Genomic DNA, 26321 nt, shown 5'->3' with positions numbered 1-26321 from the left:
GGCTCAGACATGTGGCCACACCTCCTGCAAGAGAGGCTGGGGAACGTGGTCCAGTGCCTAGGAGGAAGAGGATTTGGGTTTCATGATCAGCTGGCAATCTCTGCCACACTGTCTCCCCCACTCCCCCCCCGCCCCGCCAAAATCATAATTCTCTTAGCAAGGAAGAAGGAATGACTATTGTGGGACAAGTGGGGGTGTCTGTCTTACAAGGAGATACTGTACTAAGAAGCCTCCAGCCAAAAATAGTCTTTTATTTCCGGATCATCTGTCTTAAATCCGTGCTTCTGTTCCTACCTTTGGGAACTGGGCCAGCAGGACAATAGCAGGTCCTCATTATCCCTCTTTTTTTTTTTTTTTTTTTTAAAGATTTTATTTATTTATTCGACAGAGATAGAGACAGCCAGCGAGAGAGGGAACACAAGCAGGGGGAGTGGGAGAGGAAGAAGCAGGCTCACAGCAGAGGAGCCTGATGTGGGACTCGATCCCAGGACTCCAGGATCACGCCCTGAGCCGAAGGCAGACGCTTAACCGCTGTGCCACCCAGGCGCCCCCATTATCCCTCTTTCTTGACCAGGGCATGTTCTTAGCAGCTTTATGGGAATGAGTCATAATTGATCCCCCTCAGCAGTTGAAGATTACCCCCAGAAGAAAGGGCCCTCAGCACCCCTAGGCCAGAGGAGCTCTGAGCCTGTGAGAGCCGCTGGCCTGTGAGCCTGTCACGTGCCCCCGCTCACCAAGCCTTCCAAAGTTTTTCTTCCTCTTCAGCCCCCACCCCAGCCCGCATCCGGAAGGGAGGAGAGGATGCAGGGAAGAGTGACCTCTGCTTCCCACTCCAATGATTGGAGAAATATTTTTCCCAACCACTTCCTGCTATTTTTTCTCAGTCAACATTAATGAATGATCCGTTGATCTAATGGGTTTTAGTGTTCATTTTCCATTTGTTGTAGATTTCTGCAACAGCTGCCTCTCCATCCACAGCATCTTTCTTTATACCCTTTTATCCTCCCTCCCTTCCTTTCTTCCCACACACACCTGCTGAGCACCTGCGGTTACCCTGCTTGGGTCCACCTAGCCCTGGGGGTGGATAGGCAAGGAGGCTGACGAGAACCTGTGTGTTGATGAGTATTATGGGAAGACTGTGGTTGCCCACGTTGCCCACTATTGGGGGGGGGGCTCACCTCATGTTGGGAGTCAGGGAGAGCTTCCAGGAGGAGCTGGCTTTTGAGCTGAATTTAAGGATGAGCAGGAGATGGGACACCTGGGTGGCTCCGTTGGTTAAGCATCTACCTTCGGCTCAGGTCATGATCCCAGTGTCCTGGGATTGAGTCCTGGATTGGGCTCCTTGTTCAAGAGCCTGCCGCGCCCCCTGCTTGTGCACAGGCTCTCACTTTCTCTCTCTCTCTCTCTGACAGATAAATAAATAAAATCTTAAAAACAAAAACAAAAACAAAAAAGGATGAGCAGGAGTTGACCAGGTCAAGAAGGCACTTGGGCCAAGAGAGTGAAATGGGCACAGAACACTGAGTTATGAGAAGGGGCACATGGGGCTTCAGGGGGAACGGTGAGTAGGTCCAGACTTGGGGTAGGGTAGTGTGGTCATTCACTTGTTTAACACAGCTGTGAACAAGGCAGATAAGGTCCTCGCCCCAAGGGAGCTCGGGATCTGGGCCATAAGGTCCTCGCCCCAAGGGAGCTCGGGGATCTGGGCCGTTAAGAGGCAATGAGGCTATCAGGAAGGGTGGGCAGGAATCTGAGGGGGGCTTGGCTGCCTCCCAGCCTCTGCCCTGCAGGGTTTGCTGTTGGAAGCTGAATAGGATATGGGCGCATTACTGGTGCCATCACCTCTCCTGCCCTGTCCCTCTGTTTCCGATTCTTGTCTGGGCCTTTGCCCAGGCATTACTCAGGCTGTAAAAATAGAGGCTGGCACCAAATCACTAGCATGTAGTCGGTGAGGAAAGTTGAAATTGTCATTACATATCAAGGTAGGTGCCAACTCGGTTTTTGATGAAGCACTTTCTTGGAGCCCCAAGGATGAGGTTCGAAAGTTGGTTTACAATTTTTTTTTTTTTTTCCCTTTCAACTCATACCAGTTCTTCTGGCCACTTGGCTCAGAACCTGGCCTGGCTGTGCCTATTGCCCACCCCATGAGCACCTTAAAATCCACCAAGTGAGGTTTGGCCTTGCCCTGGGCTGGCCTGCTGGGGAGAGGCCGGGTCCTCTCTGTGGGCCCGGTGCTGCCACGCATTCCATGAGGGGTTTCTGTCCAGGCGAGGAAGATGTAAACACATTTCCCAGGAAGGGACCTGCTCTCAACTGCCCGCAGGTTTGCTCAGCTCCCCGAGGGAATGAGGGCTGTGCCAGGGTTTAGCAGAGCTGTCAGCTGCCTTCAGGGTGATGAATGGCCCTAGGGTGGTTTCCTTCTGTCTCGGTCCCCAGCCCTGTTTGTTAAGGTGGAATTGACAGTGCTGGGGGTGGGGTGCAGAGAGGAACCTTCATGCTAAGTCTAAGCCCAGGGCTGAATGGATGGCACTTTGTTTCCAGGTAAGGAAATTTCAATCCATAGAAGGAAACTCAGACCAGTCCCCTGGTGTTTACTGGGTGCCTTCTTGGTGCTAAGGGCTGTAGGAAATGTGCATAATAACAAAATGGGAAAAGGAGGATACTTACAACCTGTGATGTGATTTATAAGAAATAGAGATTTGTTCCTCCCTGTTTCTTGACACAGACCCCCTACAACCTTTTGAATTTCCTGTGAAGGGGCCAATGGATGTCTTTTGTTATGTAAATGAGGCGATGTTTTTCAGAGCCCCCAGGTAACCTGAGGATGCGGGCTGGTTGCCAGGAGAACCAGTCAGGCCTTTAGAAGGTTGGAACTCTCAGTCCCATCAGCAGACCTCCAGGGAGGGGAGAGGGGTTGGAGGTCGAATCTGTTGTCAATGGCCAACGATTTAATCAGTCATGCCTATGTAATGAAGCCTCCATGAAAACACAGAAGGATGGATTGGAAGGGTTTCCAGGGCAAACCCGTGGTGATGCTGGAGACTGGCACCCCACGAGAGGACATGAAAGCTAGGTGACCTTTCCCACATGCGTGTCTTGTCCTGCGCACTTCTTCCATCTGGCTATTCTTGCATTCTATCCTTTTATAATAAACCGCTGATCTAGTAAGTAAAATGTTTCTCTGAGTTCTGTGGGCCACCTCACAAATTAATTGAACCCAAGAGGGGGTCGTTGGAACCTCCAGTCTGCCAGTTGGTCAGAAGCACAGGAGACAAGCTGGATTTGCTACTGGCCTCTGAAGTGGTGGTGGTTGGGTGGGGCAGTTGTGTGGGACTGAGCCCTTAACCTGTGCAATCTGATGCTATCTCCAGGTGGGGGGTGGGATTGAGTTGAATTGTGAGACACCCAGCTGTTGTCAGAGAACTGCTGGGTGATGTGGGGCAAAAACCCATACACACTTTGGAATTAGGTACAGAAGCCTTAATATGCTGAATGCTTTCCAGAGAGTACCTGATCCCTTCCACAACCGCATGAAGTGGGTGATTTCACATGCCCCAAGAATATAAGCTCCATGAGGGAAGAATTTTGGCCTGATTTGGTCACTACCGATCCCCAGCTTCAAGAACTGTGCTTGGCATCTAGCAGATGCTCAGGACATATTTGTTGAATGAATAATCGAAATCACCATTTACAGGTGAGGAAACTGGCTCAGAGACACTAAGTAACCCACCTGCAGTGCCGCTGCTGGGAAGTGGCGGAAGAAAAGGCCTGGATCTGAGTGCCATGAAGCACCATGAGCTTGCCCTTGAAATGTGGCTGACTTCCAGGATAGCGCTGGAGGTAGGCCCGCAGCCTGTCTGGCTGACATTCTCACCAAATGCAGCAGAAGCTTGGCAAAAGCTAGCATTTGTATAGCGATGAGCCACAAGCCCCCCCCCCCCATGTCAAGGCCCACAAGGTTGTCTGCCTTCTTGGCTGCCGGGGCCTTGCTGTAAACTCGAGGGTGGGGTGAATATGCAGGAGTGTATCCGTCAGCAGCTCAAGAGAGTGATGTTTCTGTGTTGACGCCTTCATCCTGTCGTGCATGTGTTCAGGAACCTTCCGTGGCTCCTTCCTCCTGCAGGAACCTAGTCTGGCCCCAGTCACTCTCCACCCTGTTCACTGATGAGTGACTGTGTTGTAAAACCTGTCATCAGTCAACAGCGGAAGGTGGGGTGTACTTGGCCTCTGCCTGTGCACCTCTGTATACATGGTTTATCCTCTCTGAAATGCCAGCTCACATCAGGCGTGCCCACTGATATCCTCCCTGCCCTTGTAGCTCTTAACAGTTTCTGCCTCTTCCTTGAAGCCCCCCCGCTGACCATCTAGCATGCTGGCCCCTCCCCTAACCCCTGCAGCCTCCGCCTGTCTATGCCTGTCTGTGCCTGTCTATGCAGTGCATTTCCTAATGGTGTTCCCGGAGTCCTGGTTTCTGTGTCTGTGATGGGACTTCTGCTGAGTGGGGCACCCTGCCTCTCCCAATAAACTCTGATTTTATCTTTCTTACACATCAGGTTTCATGTTGCATTAGTTTTGAAAGGAGGTGCTCTTTCAAAACCACTCGTCTCTTTATAACTTATCATGTACCCAAGAAGTCTTGTGACTTCTTTCTTCACTGCATTGTTGGGTTATTTTTGTTTCGTTTTGTTTTTAAAGATTTTATTTATTTGTGAGAGAAAGAGAGCACGCCATGCGAGATGGAGAGCACAAAGTGGGGAAGGGGCAGAGGAAGAGGGAGAAGCAGGTTCCCCACTGAGCAGGGAGCCCAACCACAGGGACCCAGATCCCAGGACTCCGGGATCATGACCTGAGCTGAAGGCAGACACTTAACCTACTGAGGCACCCAGTTGCCCCATCAGCTGCATTGTTTAAAAAATAATTTAAATAAATTCTACAGCTTTCTTTTTTTTTCTAATTTTGAAAATAATAAATGTTTGTTTAAGAAAGTTTGGAAAATACAGAAAACTATAAATGAGAGAAGTCTGCCAGGATCTCACCACCGACTTAAAGAGTTGTAGACCCGTCTTTCACCCTTGCAATTTGTTTCAAAGAAAAGTAAGATTATTTGTAATCTCAGTCATAACCACTCATAACATTAAGGGTCTATTTTCTCTTTCCGATGTTCCTTTAAAAATTGTCTCTTTTAATGACTTAAAAAAATAGCAATAGGTTCAAAAAAGGAATCTAACAGTAAGTCCCATTCCCAGTCCTGTTTCAGACCATGCAGTCCAGTTTTGTAATATATCTTCCTTATGACATAATTGAGCTCAAACTGCACATGCTGTGTCATAGATTGCTTTTTTGACTTAACATCACATTTTCTGCTGTCATTAGTAATCCTTTTTTATTATTTGTACATAGTACATTGTAAAAACAAAGCATGAAATATATGAGTAAATTTTGCAAAGTTCACAATAGAGATGACCACTATTAATTTGGAGGCTGCCATGAGCACGCTATAAAGGTGCACACACGAGTTGTGTCTTTCCACAATGTCAGCTTTATGCAATCATGAAGCAAAGTTAAATCACAATTAAAAAGCAGGTTCAGGATTCCATACTCAATAGCCATTCACCATGGGATTAAACCTGACGTCTTACACAGCACACAGAGCAAGACAGAAGACAAACCACACAACAAACAAGCTAACGAAATGATGCAATGCGGGAAGTTAAGGAACCAAACTTGAAGTCAGCCTGGGGCCGCATTGAGATAAGGCCTCAAAAGGCCTCGGGTCTGGTCCGAGTCAGCTCTCGGCACTTGCTGCTTCTGCTGTTCAAGCAGTGAAGGATCTTGGTTCAATTCAGAGATCCATCAGGCAGAGCCTTCCGCTGCCGTTGCCTTTTTCAAGTGGTCAGACATAGAGGGGTGAGGTCTGAAGAGTCTGATAGTTTGCTGCCAAAATCCTTCCCTTTTTAAAGGGATTTCATCAGTTTTGGTCCCCGCAGACCTCCTCTGGTTCCGGTCCTTATCAGCTCTCCGGGGTCAGCTCACGTTGGTCCCAGCATAGCTCCTGGCTGTGGTACCTTAACTGCTTGCGTCCTTGCTTGACCCAGGCTCCCACTGACATGAGAGACTCCAGTTTGCTCTCTACAGAGGCTGTCTCCTTCCAGACCTTATTCTGTAAGTTTACACGTTTTCTTCAAATTTCCTTGGATATGTTGAGATGTGCACATGTCTTCCCTACGCGAGATACCTTCGCAGTAGATATGCACTGTGTCTATGTGCTGCCACTCGCACTCTCTCTCATTCATTTTTGTAACTTGTAGAATCTGGAGGTTTGTCTCCATCCACACCTAAGCCTATCTCTTTCTTTCTTCCTTTCTTTTTTCTTTTTTAAGATTTTATTTTTGGGGGCGCCTGGGTGGCACAGCGGTTAAGCGTCTGCCTTCGGCACAGGGCGTGATCCCGGCATTATGGGATCGAGCCCCACATCAGGCTTCTGCTATGAGCCTGCTTCTTCCTCTCCCACTCCCCCCTGCTTGTGTTCCGTCTCTCGCTGGCTGTCTCTATCTCTGTCAAATAAATAAATAAAATCTTTAAAAAAAAAAAAAGATTTTATTTTTAAGCAATCTCTATACCCAACGTGGGGCTCAAACTTACAACCCTGAGATCAAAAGTCACATGCTCTACTGACTGACCTAGCCAGGTGTCCCCCTCTTCCTTTTTTAAGGCAGAATCATGTTCCATTGTATGAACAGACTATAATTTTCCAACCATTGCCCTATGGGTGAACATTTCGGTTTTCAGACATTTATATTTATTCCTGTTGCTGCTTTGTACACGTGAATGAGCATTTTTTGAGAATAGATACCCAGAATACAAATTCTAGGGGCAAAGGGTATGTGTGTTTACTGTTTTAATTAGACTACCAATTCTTAACAAATACTGTTCCAGTTAACCCTCTTACCAAGAGTGTGTGAAAGAGTTTGTCCCCACTGGGACTAACATCCACTAAAGATGAACGATCTTTTAATTTTTTTTTTTTTGGGGGGCCAATCTAAAGGGTGAGACGTGCCGTGTCATTTATAAATTTGTATTTCTTTCCATCCAGCTTTTCTAAGCATATATATATACCCATATTTAAATAAAAATTTAGAGTCGTGCAATGCATGGCTGTGTATCTTTTTTTAGTTTTTCACATTAAGTCACATTAAAATGTTCACATTTTCTTTTCTGAGTCATTGCGTTGTCTTCAAAAGCTCAGTTTCAGGAGTCCTATCTTACTGAACTATTGCAGATCACCTGGAATATTCTTTTTTTTTTTTTTTTTTTTTTAAGATTTTACTCATTTATTAGAGAGCACTAGTGGGGTGAGGGGCAGAGGGAGAAGCAGACTTCCCCGGGCTCCATCCCAGGACCCTAGGATCATAACCTGAGCCGAAGGCAGACACTTAACTGAGCCACCCAGGTGCGCCCACCTGGAATATTCTTTATCGTTGTTTATTTATGTCCTTAATCTCCAATGACCTGGGGAATGACAAGTAATAGAAAAGAAAGGAAAGCAGAATGAACACCTTCTGCAGGGGTCTGTCTGGTAAAAGAATCAAATTAAAATCTGGATCAGATGTTTGCCCAGGGGCTCATCCCTTTGGTATTTGGCAGGGAGACGCCTAAAGTAAATACAGTGTGAGCTCTTGTTCTATGGAGACTAGAAGGGAAGACTGTAAGTTCATGATGTTCCCTGTGTCCCATTGTGGAAAGTGCGCAGGTTTGTTTGTTGTTGTTTGGATGGAGGGATTATGATTCCCCCAGAGCTTGTCACGGCGGGAAAACGTCCAGGAGGCGGGGTGGTGTGATGGCCATCATGCGGCACTGGCGAGTCTGAAGAGTTGGCTCCAGATTCCAGCTCTTCCCCCGACTGCCAGGTAAACCTGAAGAAGACACTCCACTGCTGGGTTCCCTGGGGTCTGTGTGGTGAGAATGGCCAGGGTGTGAGTGGGTTTGGACAGTCTGGTAGAGGGTAGGCTAGCAGTTAGAGGCCAATTCTAGCACAATATTAATGAGAACAGTAAAAATGAGCACCGTCTAAAATCAGGGTGGTATCATAAAAAATAAATACTCGATTTCGCCCCAGTTTCTGGCACACTGCTCCTAAAACCCTGGGGATCTCCAGGGTGCTAAGAATGTCTTTTATATGCTAATAACTGCGGGGGGTGGGTGGCCTGAAAGGCCAAAGCACTATTGGAGTGTTGGACTTCCAGCCCCACCCTCTGACCTCCAGGGAGGGGAGAGAGGCCAGAGGTTGAGATCAGTCACAGAAGGCCAAAGATTTAATCAGTTGTCACTATGTCTGGAAACCTCAAAAACGACAACAACAACAAACAGTCTAAACAGCAGGGGTTCAGAGAGTTATCAGGGTGCCAGGAAGGCAGCATGCCTGGAGAGAGTATGGAAACCCTGTGCCCCTGCCCCTGTGCACGACTTCCATTTGGCTGTTCCCAAGTTGTATCCTTTATGATAAATCTACAGTAGTAGCAAGTAAAGTGTTTTCCAGTTTTGTGAGCTGTTAGAGCACATTATCAAACCTGAAAGGGGAAAGGGTTAGGAGACCCCCCTCTGACTTCGTAGCCAGGTCTGACGAAATGGGTAATTTGAGGATCCAGGGCTTGTAACTGGCAACTGAAGTGGGGAAGTGGGGGCAGTCTTTTTTTTTTTTTTAAAGGTTTTTATTTATTTATTTGGCAGAGAGAGAGGGAACACAAGCAGGGGAGTGGAAGAGGGAGAAGCAGGCTTCCCACTGAGCAGGGAGCCGGATGCCAGGCTCAGTCCCAGGACCCTGGGATCATGCCCTGAGCTGAAGGCAGACGCTTAACCGACAGAGCCACCCAGGCGCCCCTGAAGTGGGGCAGTATTTGGAACTGAGCCCTTCCGCCCGTGGAGTCTGACACTAACTGGGGTAGTCAGTATCAGAATTGAGTTGAATTGTAGGACACCCAACTGGTGTCCAGAGTTGGAAAATTGGTTGGCGTGAGGAAAACACCACACATTTGGTGTCCGAGCCTTTGTGAGTAAGAACAGCTGAGCTGTCTGTTACCAGTCTCCAGAAATGTTCTGCCACAGAGTCAGCCAGCTCTGTGCCAGGCTTTGTCCAGCACTAGAGACACACTTGTGGCCTGACCCCATGGCTGCTGTCTGGTGGCTTATAGTCAATCACAGGAGACAGCCAGCATTTCAGTGTGGTTATTCGATTATGTCATGAGAGTCCTGAGAAGTGTCATGAGGGAGAAAGACAGGGTGACTTCAGAGGGTCAGACAGGATGCTGATCTAGACAGGGGAGTTTAAGGACAGCTCCCTGAGAAAATGATCTGGAGCTGGGATTCAGGGGCCAGTCATGAGTTAGCTAGGTGGGAAAGGTGGAGGTGATGTAGGAAAGTACGTTAGGGTTCAAAGCCAATGGCCAAGAAAGAATTCTTGAGACATCTTTGGTGCGAAAAGGTGATTTTATTAAAGCACCGGGGCAGGACCCGTGGGCAGAAAGAGCTTCACTGGGGTCATGAGGAGTGGCCCATTATATACTTTCAAGTTGGGAGGGGGTTAGGGATAGCGTGAGTCTCTAAGGAATTTAGGAAGCAAAGTTTCTAGGACCTTGAGGAGGCAGACCTTATGCTTGGAGGGTGATTGCCAACATGTATCTTGGGGGGTAGAGATGAAGTTTCCAAAGGAATTTTTATATGTTAAAGTAGACTTACAGGATCCGGGGGTGGGGGTGGGGGTGGGGGTAGGATAGGATTGCCTGTTGCCCTTAGCAAAGTGTCAACATCAAGGCAGTTGAGTCCCTAGAGGAATGTCACTCTGCCTGTTTCAAGGACTTGTCAGTGGGCTGTAGGTAGTAAGGAAATTTAATAATTTTTCTTCTGCCTTTGTTTCCCACATCATTGGGACAGAGGAGAGCTGACAGGGTGCCGGCTGGGGGAAGGCAGAAAGGATGGATTGCTGGTGGCTGTGGTGAGCCTCTCCCCTGTTCATTCATGCATTTATCTGTCTGTTCATTCAGTCATCCAACAAACCTTGATTGATCACCTGGCCTGGGCCAAGTACTGTTCTTGGTACCGAGGACAGAAGAGTAAGGAGCAAGACTGACAGTCTCTCGCCTCATCACTACTGCTGTGTAACAAATCATCCGCAAACTTGGTGACTTAAAACCACCATCATTTCACTGTTATCCTCACAGTCTGGAGGCCAGCTCGTGGCTCTCACTCAGGTCTCACACAATTCTTCAGGCATGGGCCGATCTGGAATCATGCAAATGTTCCCTCACATGTCTGAAGGCTGGGCCGGGAAGCCTCAAACAGTTGGGGCTGCGTGGGCATCCCTGTCTCTGGGTGGCCTCTCGTGTGGTATCTCCAGTATGATAGCTTCAGGGCTCCAAAGCAAGTGACCCAAGAGAGACCAAGCCAGGTAAACTCTCATGGACTCTTCTGACCTGGTCTCAGAGGTCACACAGCATTATTTCTGCCCCATTCTATTAAGGTAGTCCTGAGGCCTGCTCAGGGGACCTAGAACCCCCTTTTGTTGGGAAATGTGACAGAAAATTTGTAGATTTGCTCTAGAACCACTACACTCTCATGCTCTGCCCTCTCTAGCTTTTCATCCTTGGCTTTTTTTTTTTTTTTTAAGATTTATTTATTTATTTGAGAGAGTACACACACGAGTGGGGGGAGGGGCAGAGGGAGAGAATCTTCAAGCAGACTCCATGCTGAATGGGGAACCTGACACTGGGCTCCATCTCACAACCCTGAGATCATGACCTGAGCCAAGACCAAGAGTCAGACACTTAGCCAGCGTAGTCACCCAGGTGGCCCTCATCCTTGGACCTGCCTGCCTCAGCTCACCAGAGTCCTCCAAAGGAGACAGTCTTATGGCCTGTGTCCTGGCTCCAGCATGCCTCTTGGGGGTCCCACTTTCTTCCCCTGCCCCAAATAGCTCTAGAAAGGCATAGTTTTCTTCATCTCTGGCTCTTTCTTGCAGGGAGGGGGGTTGATGCCCTGTGGACTGGCACTCCAGGCATCTGCCCAGCTGACCTACCTCCTAATCGGGTCATCAGAGGACATACATGGACACAGACACCAAATCCTCAAAAAACAAGACCCTTTCGTGGGGTTAAGAGATGGCTAGGATGACTGGAGGGCTATAGTGTGGGGCTGAGGTGAGCCTGGACTGACACTGGGGCCTTGTAAGCCACGGGAAGGGTTTGGTCATCATCCTAAGAGCATTATAGGAAACTGCTAAAGGCCCAAAGTTTTGATGACACCTGCCAGGGAGATTATAGAAGATAGTCCTATGATCTCACTTATACGTGGAATCTTAAAAAAAAGAAAAATGAGGTCATAGATGCAGAGATCAGATTAATGGTTGCCAGGGGCAGTTAGGCAAAATGGGTGATGAGGGGGTCAAAAGGTACAAACTTCTGGTTGTAAGATAATTAAGTCATGGAGATGTAATGTACAGCATGGTGACTATGGGTAGTAATACTGTATTGCATGTTCGCAAGTTGCTAAGAGTGGATCTTAAAAGTTCTCATATAAGAAAGAAATGATAACTGTGTGTGGTGGTGAATGTTAACCATGGTGAGGAATGTTAACTAGACTTGTTTTAGTGATCATTTTGCAATATGTACAAATATCGAGTCATTATGTCGTGCATCTGAAACTAATGTTATATGTAAATTTATATCTCAGTTAACAGAAGACGACAGACCTCTGCAAAGAACAAGATTTTGCATCATGTTTTTAAATTTATCTGTTTGAATGATTTCTTTTCTTACAGAAGAAGATTTTCAGGTGTGTTCCTAATTTCAGAAGAGGAAGCATCGATCTCCAGCCTGATTAAGCACATTATAATAATGTCAGTGGCTGTTCAGTCTGTGGTTGGTTATCACAAAGTTGGTGGGCAGAGCCAATCTTCCATAGCCCACAGGGCTCACAACACTGTTAGCTGAACACGGTCTGCTGCAAACGTTGCCACCATCATGGTGTCCTGTAACACCCAGCTAACAGAGCAACAGTTCACAATGAATAGTGCCCAATTAATAACCAGGAAACCTTGGAAGATGACTATTAACATAAGCCTCAATATTACAGGATAGCTCCTTGCTCTGTTTCGTAGACATACTCAGAAACTCAATTTTATGATGATAATACAGAATAAGTGTTCGTTGATTTGGCTGAAGTTTGTGAATCTGATGTGTACACAAAGGTCATGGCCACCCTGATGCTTGGCATTCTCAGAAGCACTTGTGTGAACAGCTTCTGCTCCCACGTTTCTCATTAAGTACCATTGACTCCCTTTTCTTTCTTTCTTTCTTTTTTTTTTTTAGAACCCCTCCTGATTTACAGGTAAGCATGGCCCCCTCTGGAAGACTTGGAAGGGCCTGCCATCCACCAAGTGACATCTTTGTTTCAAGGTCTCTACCTCTCTCAGCTTCAAGTTAGGTTTCAAGGTGAGTACCGTGTTGCAGATGACAGAGTGATTTAAAGATGTAAATGACCAGAATTCTCTTGAAAATTTTGCTTGATAATAAGTTTATAGAGCTGGCCCCAATCTGTGCATTTGAATATTCCTAGAAAACTCTTGCTCCAAAGCAAAAAAATTGATTTTATTGGTGTGTTTTCAAGTGGTAGCAGCCCAAAAATGGAAAGAAATTAACCATTTTTGAGCTATTATGACTTAGGTGTTTTATATATATTATTTTGTTTAATCTTTATCAAAAGCCTATGTATACAGACAAGTATTAGGATTTTTGTTAAGCAACTATAACAAATTCTTAAATTTCAGTGGCTTAACATAGTGGATTATTTTTCCTATATAAAAGCAGTCCAGTTTGGTTCCAAGACAGTGGTATCAAGGATGGGGGTTGATGAAAGAGAGAGGTGGGACCTCTGCTCCACACAGAGATTTGAGTGGAAGTTCTCCCTTCCATAATATGTTGTTTCCCAAGTGTGCTTTTTTCCCTTTGGATTATTTTATTACACGGTGCATTTCTATTTACTCAACATCAAGTGATATCCTATTTTCTTTCCTTTCCAGTTTTATGGAGATATAATTGACATGTAGCATTGTGTTAAGGTATACAACATAAAGATTTGATGTATGTATATATTGTGAAATGATCACCACAAGTTTGGTTAACATCCATCTCCTCACACACTTGTGGTTTTTTTTCTTGTATTGAAAACTTTCAAGATTTACTTTTTTTTTTTTTTAAGATTTTATTTATGTGTTTGACCCAGAGAGAGAGAGAGAGAGAGAGAGAGAGAGCACAGCAGGGGGAGCAGCAGAGGCAGAGGGAGAAGCAGGCTCTCCACTGAACAGGGAGCCCGATGTCCAGCTTGATCCCAGGACCCTGGGATCATGACCTGAGCTGAAGGCAGACAGTTAACCTACTGACCCACCCAGAAGCCCCTTAAGATTTACTCTTTCAGCAACTTTCAAATATGCAATAGAATATTGTTAACTATAGTCACCATGCTATCCATTACACCCCCAGGTCTTATTTATCTTATAACCAGAAGTTCCTACCTTTTGACCTGACCACCTTCACCCATTTTCCCTAACCCCCACCCCTGCCTCTGACAGCCACCAAACTCTTCTCTGTTTCTGTGAGTTTAGCTTTTTTAGATGCGACATATAAGTGAGATCATACATTATTTGTTTTTCCCTATCTGACTTATTTCATTTAGCGTACCATCCATGTTGTTGCAAATGATAGGATTTCCTTCTTTTTTAATGACTGAATAATATGCCATTATCTATATTACACACGTTCTTTAACCATTTATTTGCCAATGGACACTTAATTTGTTTCCATGTCTTAGCTATTACAAATAATGCTGCCATGAGCATAGGGTATCTTTTCAAGATATTTTGTTTCCTTCAGATGTATACCCAGAAGTGGGGTTGCCAGATCATATGGTAGTTCAGTTTTTAATTTTTTGAGGGACCTCCATATAGTTTTCCACAGTGACTGCACCAGTTTGCATTCCCACCAGCAGTGCACAAGGGTTCTTTTTCTCCATGTTCTCACCAACACTTACTGTCTCTTGTAATATAGCCATTGTTTTGATAATAGCCATTCTAATAGATGTGAAGTGATATCTCATTGTGGTTTTGAATTGTATTCTGTATTTCTCTGTAGATCAGTAACATTGAGCATTCTTTATATACTTGTTGGTCATTTCCACATCTTCTTTGGAAAATGTTTATGCGGTTCCTCTGCAGGTTTTTTTAATCAAATTGGGGTTTTCTGTTTGTTTGTTTTGTTTTGATTTGTTTTTTGCTGTCGAGTTGTATGAGTTCTTTATATATTTTGGATATTTTATTCTTTCTGGTGCAATTGTAAGTGGGATTGTTTTCTTAGTTTCTCTTTCTGAGGATTTGTTGTTAGTGTATAGAAATGCAACTGATTTACATACATTGATTTTGTATCCTGCAACTTTACTGAATTCATTTATTAACTCTGACAGCTTTTTGGTGGTTAGGATGTGTCATATCTATATCTATATCTTAATCTATATATCTCTGTCTCCATCCCTGCAAATAGAGGCAAAGAGAGACAGTGTTACTTCTTGCATTCTGATTTGGATGTCTTCTATTTCATTATCTTACCTAGGCTCTGGATGGGGTTTCTAGTACTATATTGAATAAAAGTGAGAGTGGGCATCCTTGTCTTTTCCTAATCTAAGAGGAAAAGCTCTCAGCTTTTCACCATTTTGTATGATGAGTACCATTGACTTTGAGGCTTATGTTTAATTACAGGTTTAACCTAAGGCGAATCAAAGTTTTGGAGCTTATAACAGTGTTAGTCCCTACTTTACTGGAAGGGAGTTTGGACTAGATAGCAATTCACATTCCTTCCCAAGCCAAAAGTCTGTGATTCTGTGTGACAGTCCCCTTAGCTCTGTTTTTGTAGAGTTTGTAAGTGCAAAGGAGCCCCCCCCAAAAAAAAAAGTTTTGAGAGGTTATTTTGGGATCTGAACCAGAGAATCCTTGTATCTCAGGTACATGGAGGGCTCCTAGAGGTCATCCATGTGTCAGTCCCCCACAGTATTGCCAGCAGGTGACTACCCACACTTGACCACCTCCTGGAGTAGGAGAGCTCATTCTGTACTGACACGGATGCTGCCAACCTCCCACTGAACCATCCAGAAGTTTTCTAAAACGTATTTTAAGTGCATGGAGTTCCTGCCCCGGGCTTTGGTAATCATGGTCCACAGGGGACCTGGTACTCCATGCCTCATCATGATGGAGTCATGGAATGAGCTGGCATTGAGCACTGGGGTTAGTCAAAGCTCTGTAGGTGCTTCAAGCCTGAAAAAGTCCTCATTGGGCAAAACACCTTGATCTGTAGCATGCATCAGTGCCCCTATTCATGTGTCCACCCAGAACAAAATCCCGTTTCTGCGTGATATTGTTAACCTGGAAAACACAGCTTTCGGAAAGCGATTTTGTATCCTGCAACTTTACTGAATTCATTTATTAACTCTGACACTTTTTTGGTGGTTAGGTTGTGTCATATCTATATCTATATCTATATCTATATCTATATCTATATCTTAATCTATATATCTCTGTCTCCATCCCTGCAAATAGAGACAGTGTTACTTCTTGCAAGCTGCACTTCCAGGCGGGCCTGATTCACATTGCACCGCTGGAATTCTCTTCTTATTTTTTGCCTGTAAAATTTGGCTTTTACCTGCAAACCTTCATTGTTCATTTGTATGTCTCATTTTACAGCCCTGCCTATTGAATGTTTTGTGCTTTCCTTGACATTGTAACAAACTCTTAGTTGACATAGTTTGCTTGCAAATTAAAAAAGAATCAGCTGTATTTTTAAGTCACTTTGTGATGAGTAAATCATGCCAACTGCATGTTCTCCTTTTTTTTGTTGAGGTACTTAGAGTTGCTCTTGACATTCTAAAGTCAGAGTATGCCAATTTCAGATGTTGCTACTGCTGCAACTTTAAGAAGGATCAAAGCGGTGACATTGGCTGGAGCACAGGCTTCTCCCACAGTGTCAGAAAGAGATCACTGAGGAATACGTGAGATTGGAAATCCTGGGTTGATGAATTAGTTATTTCAATCTGTTCTGGTCCTGAGAAGTGATCAGACACCTTGACAAGTTTATCCTTTGTAGAGCTTGGGGGGGACCTCAAAGGAGAGAGTGGTAGGAATGTATAGTTCAGAAATGGGGAGAAAACAAATATAATATTTCAGGGCTTAAAAATACAAAATCTATAGATTATCTGCCTCAGATCCTTTTTGGAAAGAAACGGTAGGTAAATACTTCATGTTGCATATTTAAACACAAGTAACATATAGAATAAACGGTCCTGCGCCGTGTGAGGGATGCTGCTCGGCTGTTTGTCACTGCCGAATCATGCCTGAGCAAACCAGTGCTGATGCCTCTTAAACATATACTTAGGACTGTATGTGCTTTGATTGCTAGATCTGGAAAGTGCTGGTACTGTCGTTATTTTTTTAGAATAATAGTGTGTTGTCGCATCTTCTCCAGTTGTGGGTTATTGCAGACTTCCCCTTGCTCCCTTGTTCCTAACAGAATTCTGATTCTGTGCAGGCTTCCACCCTCTCCCTTCCTCCATGGTCCTCTGCCAGGAAGAAGGTGAATCCCAGTTGGTGGCACTCAATCACTGTGGTCCATTCTCGGTGCCAGTGATGAGTTTGCGCATGGGCCTGTGACACTGTTCTGGCAGTTAGACATTAGGGGAAGTCCGCTGAAGGGTTTCTGGGAAGGCCTTCCTTGCTTTCAGTAGAAATGTGCAGGACTGTCCCTTCCCTCTCTGCAGGTTGCCCAGTGTGACAGTGATGCCTAAGAGTGTGGCCACCATCTTAAAACCGTGGGGGGACAGGACAAAGACAGGATGGCAGAGTCCAGAGATGGAAAGATCCTGGCTTCCTGATGATGCTTTTGGGGTGCTGAATTAACTAACCTCGGAGCCGCCATTCCTCACACCATGACTCATGATGTGAGAATATGGATGAGTCCCTTTGCGTTAGCGAGGGTTTTCTGAGACCTGCAGCCAAGCCACCTTCATAGATGAATAAATAATTTAAGATAAAATAAAAAATAAAACTCTAAAAGAACAAAGGTTATCACAACCATGACTCATGTATATCATATGTAAGAGTGACATTTTAAAAAGTGTGATGAGATTTTTCGCCGAATGCAGTTTGTCATTAAGTGTGTGTGTTTATTCATCACTGCCTACAGAGGGAACCCCCATGACGAGGACCAGTGTCATTTAGTGCTAGTGGCAGGTTCCAGTGAGGATATTGGTTTGACTGCTTTCACAGAAGTGAAATAACAATGATTTTTAAAAGGTTGTGAGATGGCTTCTTCTCTCCCAAAACAGTTTGGGCTGGTAGACAGTCAAGGAAATGGGTAGTCTGCCCCTTGAGGTCATTCAGGGTTCTTCTCTGTTATCCACTAGGATGTCTCCATGGGCATCAAAAAAGCTGGTTTACCACCACGCCAGTGATTCAGAGCATGGGAAATGACGAAGCAGGAAGGTCAGAATGAGATAGGGCAGACAGCCTCCTTTTGACCCAGAATTGCATGTAATAACTTCCAATCACAACTCATTGGCTCAGACTTGATCACATGGCAACAACCAGTTGCAGGGGACTCTGGGAAATATCATCTCTAGCTGGGTGGCTGTGTATCTCGCTAAAACCAAGAGGATTCCCTTAGGAAGAAAAAAGGGCAAGTAGACACTGGGAGACAGGAGTTCCTGCCACATAGTATGTCCTCTGCAGTGGAGAGGCAGCACGTAGCAAGGAGAGCGTGCTGGGTGCCGCTCTGATTGTGAAGCAAGGATTGGGGTCACAAGAGCCAGTCTCCCTGAGCAGCCTGGAGCTTTTGCCAGTTCTGACCTGTGCCGGCCTCTCCTGGTTAACCACAGGACTTGAATCAAGTGATGTTTGAAACCTCTCCTGACTCTGACCTTCTCTGGCAGGGTCCCGTAGCCGTCCTGTTTCTAGAGTGGGGGCAGAGATGAAGGGGAAGCAGGGTGAGTACATCATAGGTGGTGGGTATTAACTGTAGGCGAAGTCACTGCTAACTTAGTTGGCGCTTATTAGGAACCAGGTAGTGTGCTGGGTCCCTCACACCTGGTAACCTCACTGTCCCTAACAACACGTGAGGTGGAGCCCGTGGTTGTTCCTGTTTCAGGTAGGGAAACNATAGGGAAACTGTGGCTCCAGAAGGGTTCACAAAAGGCTCTAGACCTAGCCAACTGATCCCTGAGCCCACACATTTAACTTTAACTACGTGTTGTGGGAAGCGCTGGGACGTGAGGTGGGATTTGTGGGGTGTGGCCAGATCACAGCAAACCGTGCAAGGAGGGTCAATGAGCCTTGGGCCTGATGCTACCTTTTATCCTGGGCCACTTTGGGGATCAATCTGCAGCATTGAGTGCCCCCCACATTGTTACCCGGAGCCAGGAGATGGCTGCTGCCACTCCCGTCACATCTAGACTTGACATTGTCATGACTTACATCACCTTTCACTACCCCAGGGGAGAAGACAGGCTGTCCTTTAGGAGGAGAGTGCCCTGGTGAGAGAGGAGTCGTGGGAGGGTCAGCCGTGGGGCAAAGTGCAGAATGTGCAAGGGGAGGCATACCACGCACCCAGTAGACGTCCTTTAAGCCGTCGCCAGGCGAGAGGAGCACAAGGCCTCTGGTCTGCTCCTGTCCTGTATTCCCAGAGGAGGCTGGGGCTGGGAAGACACAGAATCCTGGCCCCAGAAAATGAGGGTCAGGAAGCCTGCCTGTCCCTTCAGCGGACACTGATCGGTGGCCTGGATCCTGGGATCACATTCCTGCTCCAACCTGGAAGTCAGTGGCCTTGTGTGCAGAGGGGGCTCCGGGGGAGTGGGCATCAGTGCATGTATTGTCTGGTGTCCTTGGTGATAGGACTCCTTGGGGTCATCAGGTAGGCTGGCCTGGGTAGAGGGCGTGAGACCCTTTCCCCGGGCACAGAAGCCTCACCACACATGCAGCTGTGTGTGGTGCCTGGACTAACCCACCTCCCTTCTGTGGCTCCTGACACTCACAAGCAGGGCAGCACCGCCCCCCGTCGCCCCCCAGCAGCCAATCCAGTCTCACTTGGTGCTGTCTCTTTGGTTCATTCTGGCTTCCTTGAATGCAATCATAAATGCACCAGCTCCAGCCTGCTCTTCAAGACTGAGCTCCAAGGGAGCCTCTTCCGGGAAAGCCATCCTCCCTCTCTGGGCTGAGGTGGGTCTCCTCCTCCTCCCACTCCCGCTTCTGCCTCGTGGCACTGGTTTCATATAGTGTAATGGTCTTCTTACTCGGTCCACTGACCAGACTGTGAGCTTCCTTTCTTTTTTTCTTAACTTTTTTTTTTTTTTTAAGGATTTTATTTATTTATTTATTTGACAGAGAGAGAGACAGCCAGTGAAAAAGGGAACACAAGCAGGGGGAGTGGGAGAGGAGGAAGCAGGCTCATAGCAGAGGAGCCTGATGTGGGGCTCGATCCCATAACGCCGGGATCACGCCCTGAGCTGAAGGCAGACGCTTAACGACTGTGCCACCCAGGCGCCCCCTTTTTTTTTAACTTTTAATTTCAAACATACACAAAAGCAGAGAGGATTGTGTATTACATCCTCGAGAATCCATCAACCAGTTGTCAGTTTTGCCAGCAATTGTCAGCATTTTGCCCAGTCTTGATTTGTTAATTCCTCTTTAGCCTGCCCCCACACCGAATATTTTAAAGCAATTCCTGGATCTTCTCTCATTCCCCTGTATATACTTTTGTACATTTCAACAGTGAGCTTCAAGATGGTGGAACTGTGTCCTGTCTCCCGTGTTTTGTGTCCACAGCACTGCGGACGATACCTGACACATACTGGATCTTGAGAAATAATGTTGTTTTGAGTCTATTGATTGACTAGATGAGTGAATTGGTTTCAACCTTTAGAACTGAGCATGCATACTAGCTGGAATTTGAGGAACTGGAACGTGAATAATTGCTAGGAACCCACAGCCTCCTTGGGGATTTTCTAGGAGGTTCTGAAATCTGTCCACCATTCCTCAGACTTTAAGGTTGGTGTATTTTTAGCCAAGCATCTTTGATTTTGCAATTAAACTCTATGTTGAGGTGATGTTGGATAGAGAGGACTATTAAGATGTAGCTTTTACCTTTGCTTGGTTCATATTTAGTTCACAATTATAGCCTTGGGGTTTTGTTTTTTTTTAATTATAATACTGTATTTACTTAGGTCAAAGTGATTAAGACCTAAAATATCAAAGTATAGAATACATCTGAAGCATTTTCTTTAATAACATCTTTCTATTCCTGGTAATGGTATTTTAACTACACAAATAAGAGATAATTAAATACACATTTTTCTTTCAAGCAGTTGTGGTTATGTTTAAAACCCTAAATTCTGTACACTTTGAAGGGGACCCTGAGACCAGAGTCATTAGACGTGGCATTTCCCACTCTTACGAGGTAAAAATCATACCAGGGCTTGGGCTTTTGGAAATTTCTGGGGGTAGAATGGTAGCTTGTAAAAATGCCTTTGACGTATTCCTTTTTCCTCTTAATTCAGAAATGGTACTTACTGTAATATAATGGGAAGTACCTATCAACTAGTCCTTTTTTCAAAATTATGTTTTGAAATATTTCCTTTCACCATTCAAGTCTGCTGTAAAGTTAAAGTTGGCTGGGTTTTCTGTTTATTTTTTGCTGTTTCATCAGGAATTCAGAGTAATAATTCTATTTCTGGATTTAAGATATTTTTACCATGTGGGTTTAGCACAGGGACTAAGGCTGTGCCCAGTAGACATCTGATGACTACTAGTCACTGTTGCATGTTCAGCCCGGAACATAAAACAGTTGTTTCTACGGAAGTATTTATAGGAGTTGGATTGGGTTGTGATGCCATATTGAGTCTAGAGCGCCTTTTCCTTGGAAGGTGGTGGGACATGAGAGACATCAGGGGACAAGGAGATGTGAGGGCTGTGCTGAATAGGTCATAATCCCAGCATCTCACCCTGCTCCTCTAGCAGTGACCCTTCCTGTGCACTGTATTTTCTGGGCTGTGAGTGAGCAGGCTCTGGGGTTTCTACTGTGGACCCAGAGACCTGGCCATCACTTGGCGTGACTTGCACAAGTGGGATGGAGTGTCCAGAGGAGCCATAGTAGACCCCAGGAGCGTGCACCTGAGCCCCCATGGAAGGAATATGCGGGAAGATGCCCGGAAGAAACCCACGGATTGCATGACTTCTTGAGTGGCTGCACAAGCCTCCTCCCTACGGATGGAAAAGAGAATGGGCTCTCTGGAGAATGGGCCAGAGCTCGGGCCACAGAGATAGAGCCCATTGGCTGGTAATCCTCGTCTTCTTAGGATGGGGCCCAACAGAAGCTGACGCAGATGTTCCAGGCTGGAAAACCTGTGGTGGTGGCGGGGGATGAGTCAGCCAAGGAAGACTCACCATGGTGAGGGCAGTCGGGAACAAGGCTGCAAGCGTGGCTGCCTGCCCTGACGACTGGGGCTGACGAGTAGAGAAGTGGCCAGTAGCCAGTGGCCAGGATTTGGAAGAGGAGCATGGGGAAGAAGCGGTTGCTCGGGGAAAAGGGCAAGTCTTTGTGTCTAGATGATGGTGCAAGGATCTGTGTGATTCCTCCAGAGCTGGGCAAACACAGTGTTTGCCTGTGGCCGCTGCTGTTCTCCTCTCTGCCTTCCTGCTCTCTCATTTTCTTATTCCCACTCTCATTTAAAGATCGAGACCCTGGACTCAGAGAAATGAAGTTAGTTAATTGTCAGAGGGGCACACAGAAACCAAGCAGCAGAGCAGAGAATTGGCACAGATCTGTTGGTCTCTGGAGCTGCCTCTTTTCCACCACGTCAGGGCTCCTCTCTGTCTCTCGTGCTGAGGAAGTGTCTCTGCCGAAGGCATCTTTTCTTTGACCCATGCACCCCAGGTCCCACCAACATGTACTTGGGTGCTCACACACACATTGGGGTCCTAGCTCCAGCTGCAAACACAAATGTCTTCAAATCCATGTGAATTTTAGATACCATGTTTATTTAGCCATTAAAAAAATTAAGAACAAAGCATGACCTTCCTTTCCAAGTTTTCTAGGAAAATAGGCTCCAGAAGAAGGCGTGTGTTTTTCCTGGGGCTTGAGGTCACCACCCCGTCCAGGCTGTGTGCACACCCCCGGGGCTGTGATCACAGGCCGGTCCCCAGCACAAGTGAAAATAATGAGACTATGACTACATCCCTGGCATGTGGTATTTGGTGGTGCCAAAGGAGGGTCAGAAGGGGGAGGGTGCAGAAATCCTGAGAGTATTAAGGGGAAGAGGGTAGGTGTTCCCAGATTAAAGCCTGTGACAAATGAAAAGCTGCAGGCATGTGGAGATGTCAGTAGCCTAAAAACTAGAAGCAGTCAGGCAGGCACACCATCCTCGCCATCTGGTTAACCCAACACATCCCCAGTATTTTAAATCTGGAACTAAATATAGCTCCTTTCTGAAAAAGCACTGTTTATTAAGGAATGTAGAAAAGTAGAGCTTTGCGTGTGCTTTCTGTAGATGATGGTGCAGAGCTCTAGACGCTAGCTTAGGAATTCCTCGTAAAGATGCGAGCCATTTCCTCTTTGTTGTATCAGTTAGCTTTTGTTTCGTACGACGCTCCCTTAATTTAGCAGCTTAAAACAGCAACCATCATACTTGCTTGTGATCTGTGGGTTGGCCGCACAGTTCTTTTAAGTCTGGGCTGACTTTTCCTGGTCCCCATCTGCTGGTGGCGTGGCTGGGCTGGAATGGTCGGGGACAGGCTTTCTCACACGTGTGGTGATGGGTGGGCTGGCTGAGAGAGCCTCGGCTTTGACTCCATGTGACCTCTCATCCTCTACCAGCTAGCCCGCGTGTCTTTTCCGTGGTGGTCCTAGTGTTCCCAAGGCAGCAAAGGAGGACAGGCCCCAATGCATAAGTACCTTTCAAGCCTCTGCCTGTAGCTCAGTTACTATTGTCCCCATTGGCCAAAGTCAATACCATGTCTAAGCTTAGAGTGCATGCGGGAGGAAACTACACAGGCCGTGGATACAGAAAGGCTACAGATCCACCATGCGATAAGCCTGAGGTCTAACTCGGTAAGTAGTAGTTGTTTCCACCTAATGCCCACCAGAAGACACTGCCCAGTCTTGTGGTTCATCGTCGTGTAAAAAGACAGTGTCAGGTAAAACCATAGGCAGAATACTTAGTCGTCATTCTGGTGGCCTCACCTGCCGTAAGTGTGGTGGAAGATCCCCCAAGAGGCTGGGGTCCGGAAGTAGTTGAAGAGCCAGAGCTGGCCCAGCACGGGAAGTAAGACCCTCAACTCCCACAGCCAAATGCAGAGCAACCAAGTGGCAGATCTGATCTCTGAGGCACGGAAGCAAAAGACACCCCTGGGCTCAGAAGTCAGAGGTGGGCGATTTCCCAAGAAATGGGTGGATGACAATCCCAAGATTGTTTCCCATGCCCAGAGGGAGAGAGGCTGAAGACCGCATTGAGCTGGACCTACAGAGGGAGAGGAGAGCAATACTTGTGACCCTTCAGTACTCACATACCTGGAGGAACCAACAAACAGGTGAGGAAACTCTTCCTGTCTCCCAGAAGGAGGGAAGAAGCAGCAAAGTGAACCAAGAGAAGATGAGGAGGGAATAATGCTAGTAACAACCATTGTCTTTTGAGTATCTGTCGTATGCTGGGGATTGTACGTAGACTTTTAGTCCTCACAACCTCCTGAGGTGATTACCCCCAATTCACAGATGAGGAAACTGAGTCTTAGAGAGATTAAGAACTTGGCCTGTGTCACTAAGCTCAGTGTTCTGGCCCAGGTCTGTCTGGCTCCAAAGGGCTGCTCCTGTCTTTCCCCACCATGCTGCTGATGTGGTCCACAAGAAAGAGCATCTTCGGGCAGCGAGGGCTGCAGAGGCCTTCTAACGGGAGAGTTCTCAAAGACCCCAAAGACCATCTCCCAGGCAGGAGCGCTGGAGATGTTCATGAAAAGGAAAAGATGGCAGCCTCAGAAGGTGGCATGGTGACGGAAGGGTGAGGAAGGCATAAAGAAAAACCCCAGCATATTTATCGTCAGGAGTACAGAGATACCCCATAGGAGACATATCCTCTGAACCTCCCCCCATTCTGTGATCCAGTCTCCACCCACACACCCCACTCACCCTCCCCAAATTAAAAGGGTCACCTTATAAGAGGGTTATTGATAAAGTAGAATAAATTCAATCAGGAATGACCAAGATAATGAGAGGGTTCTGAAACCCACAGGCTATTTAGTGAGGAGCTGTCGGCCGTCTTTGAGTACCTGAAGAAGCTGGCACGTGCCAGGAGCTAACTTGCTCTGTGTTAATCCACAACTTGCACCAGATCAGCGTGCAGACCTGTTGGGGAGACCACAACACGTAAAAATGAACTGTAAAGGCACAGAGATCTTGTCTTGTATCTTGTCACTGCAACTTAATAAACTGTGCTCTTAAGTTTTGCTTTTCTGCCTGCGTATTAGAAACGCAGGTGTCTGCCCTGCAGAGCATGAAAGAGGTTGTGTCAAGGTCCCCACATGGTGCTCTGTGAATGGAAACCTAGGGAACGATGGTTTTGAGCAGTTAGAAGTCCCTGGTCCCTGGAGAAGCAGAGCAAAGGTACAGGGCTGCCAAGGGGAGGTGTGAGGGTAGCCAAGCATTGTTATTCTGCCCAAGTGGGGTATGTTTTGAAAACACTGTGGCCAGTGTTCCCAGGTGAATGTTGTCGCCTTCCATGCGCATCCCCTGGGGAGCTGGGCCAGGCAGTAGAGGCTGTCTAGGGTGGAGGACAGAAACTGTGACTCGGATTTTATTTAGGTTGTTTTCCTATGGGAAGGTTTGCTGTTGAACCATCAGATGAGCATTACCAAGGACACCCCCAAGGTCAAGGTGGCCCAGAGCTACCCAGGCTTAACACTTTGTATCTGGGATTGGGTTTATCGGCATCAAGGGTTCAGCTTCACTGTTAGCACGGAAGGGATGACCCGCAGTGCCACAGTCAGGCAGACCCATGCTCTGTCTCAAACTGTGACCTCAGCCTCCTTGGGGGTTCAGTGTAGAAGCCACTGTCCCTCACCAAGCGCAGATTCTGCTGAGCTGCTTTCAGATCTGTGTGTGTCTTTTCAAATACTCTCAACTGGGGTTTATGAGGAATTTGCATTTTGGAAACAAAACATTTATTTGGGGTCCCAAATACATTAGGTCCTAGGTGGGATCAGCCAGCATGGTATGCTGTCTTAGCCAGGACGCTAGAGAGCTTGCGAGGCTAGTGAGTCCCCTCAGGGCAAAGACGGGGTGTCCGCAGGAGCAGTTACAGGCCATCTTGGGACACTAGACACTGGTCCTTGCTTAGGGGTGGTGACTAAAGGGACAGAAGCAGTGATTATTTGAAGGTATAAAATTGGAATCTGTCAATAGATGCGGGCTGCCAATGTACAGGCTCCATTTTGAGGTACAAGTATATTTTTGTTAGTCTTTTAGCAAATCTTATCTTTTTGTAGATAGTCTGACAAATCCCTCTAAAGGAGTGGTTCTCAAACTCCCTTGCAGGGTCTTCGCTGGGGCTCAGGGCTCGGAAATAAGAGACTCCAGGGCTCTGGATCCTGCTTCATTCCCTACGGATAGGCTTTTGTAAAAAAAAAAAAAAAAGTAGATGATAAAAAGATAGAATTCACATACCATCCAATTCACCCAAAGTGCATAATTCAATAGCTTTAAAAGATTTATTTATTTATTTAGGGGGAGAGAGAGTGCTTGCACGAGTGCGTGCACGCGCACACACACGAGGGGGGAAGGGGCAGAGGGAAAGGGAGAGACAATCCCAAGCAGACTCCGTGCTGAGCTCCAAGCCTAAAGTGGAACTCCATCTCACAACCCTGAGATCATGACCTGAGGCGCGAAATCAAGAGTCAGGTGCTTACCCGACTGAGCCCACCTGGGTGCCCCTCAATAGCTTTTGGTACATGTATTCACAAAGTTGTGCGACCCTGACCCTCACCATGTGAACAAATGAGCTTTTGTCTGATTGTGTCTTCGGGCTCTGAAGGAGATTGTATTTGAAGGAGGAAAAGATGTTGCCACTAAAATTGGGTTTGAAATTATTGTTGTCCTGTTACTGTAACAGGTTGGACATTTTCTGAGGAGTGTGGTTTTCAAGTTCTATTTCAAACCCCAGAGAGAACCAGGAGAGAAACTCGAAAACTAAGACTGATG

At 46.5% G+C, this 26321-nt stretch overlaps 1 protein-coding gene across 6 annotated transcripts in view; it reads left to right on the top strand.

Moving 5' to 3' along the window:
• Positions 1-26321, top strand: part of PXYLP1 (2-phosphoxylose phosphatase 1) — a 69815-nt gene that overhangs the window by 8947 nt on the left and 34547 nt on the right. For 3 of the 6 annotated variants that reach the window (XM_011232404.3, XM_019806006.2, XM_034661903.1), the window contains exon 2: positions 12360-12482. The exons of 1 other annotated variant lie outside the window; for it this stretch is intronic. The gene's annotated coding sequence lies outside the window, so the exon portion shown is untranslated. Of the gene's footprint in view, positions 1-3694; positions 3841-6141; positions 6163-12359; positions 12483-26321 lie in introns of those variants that run through there. 2 more of the 6 variants (XM_034661902.1, XM_019806009.2) reach the window with 2 other exon arrangements.

Source organism: Ailuropoda melanoleuca, chromosome 6, assembly GCF_002007445.2.
Source record: "Ailuropoda melanoleuca isolate Jingjing chromosome 6, ASM200744v2, whole genome shotgun sequence".
NCBI classification, from domain to species: Eukaryota; Metazoa; Chordata; class Mammalia; order Carnivora; family Ursidae; genus Ailuropoda; species Ailuropoda melanoleuca.
The sequence above is the reverse complement of the archived record's forward strand: the minus strand, read 5'-3'. Positions and strand labels throughout refer to the sequence as shown.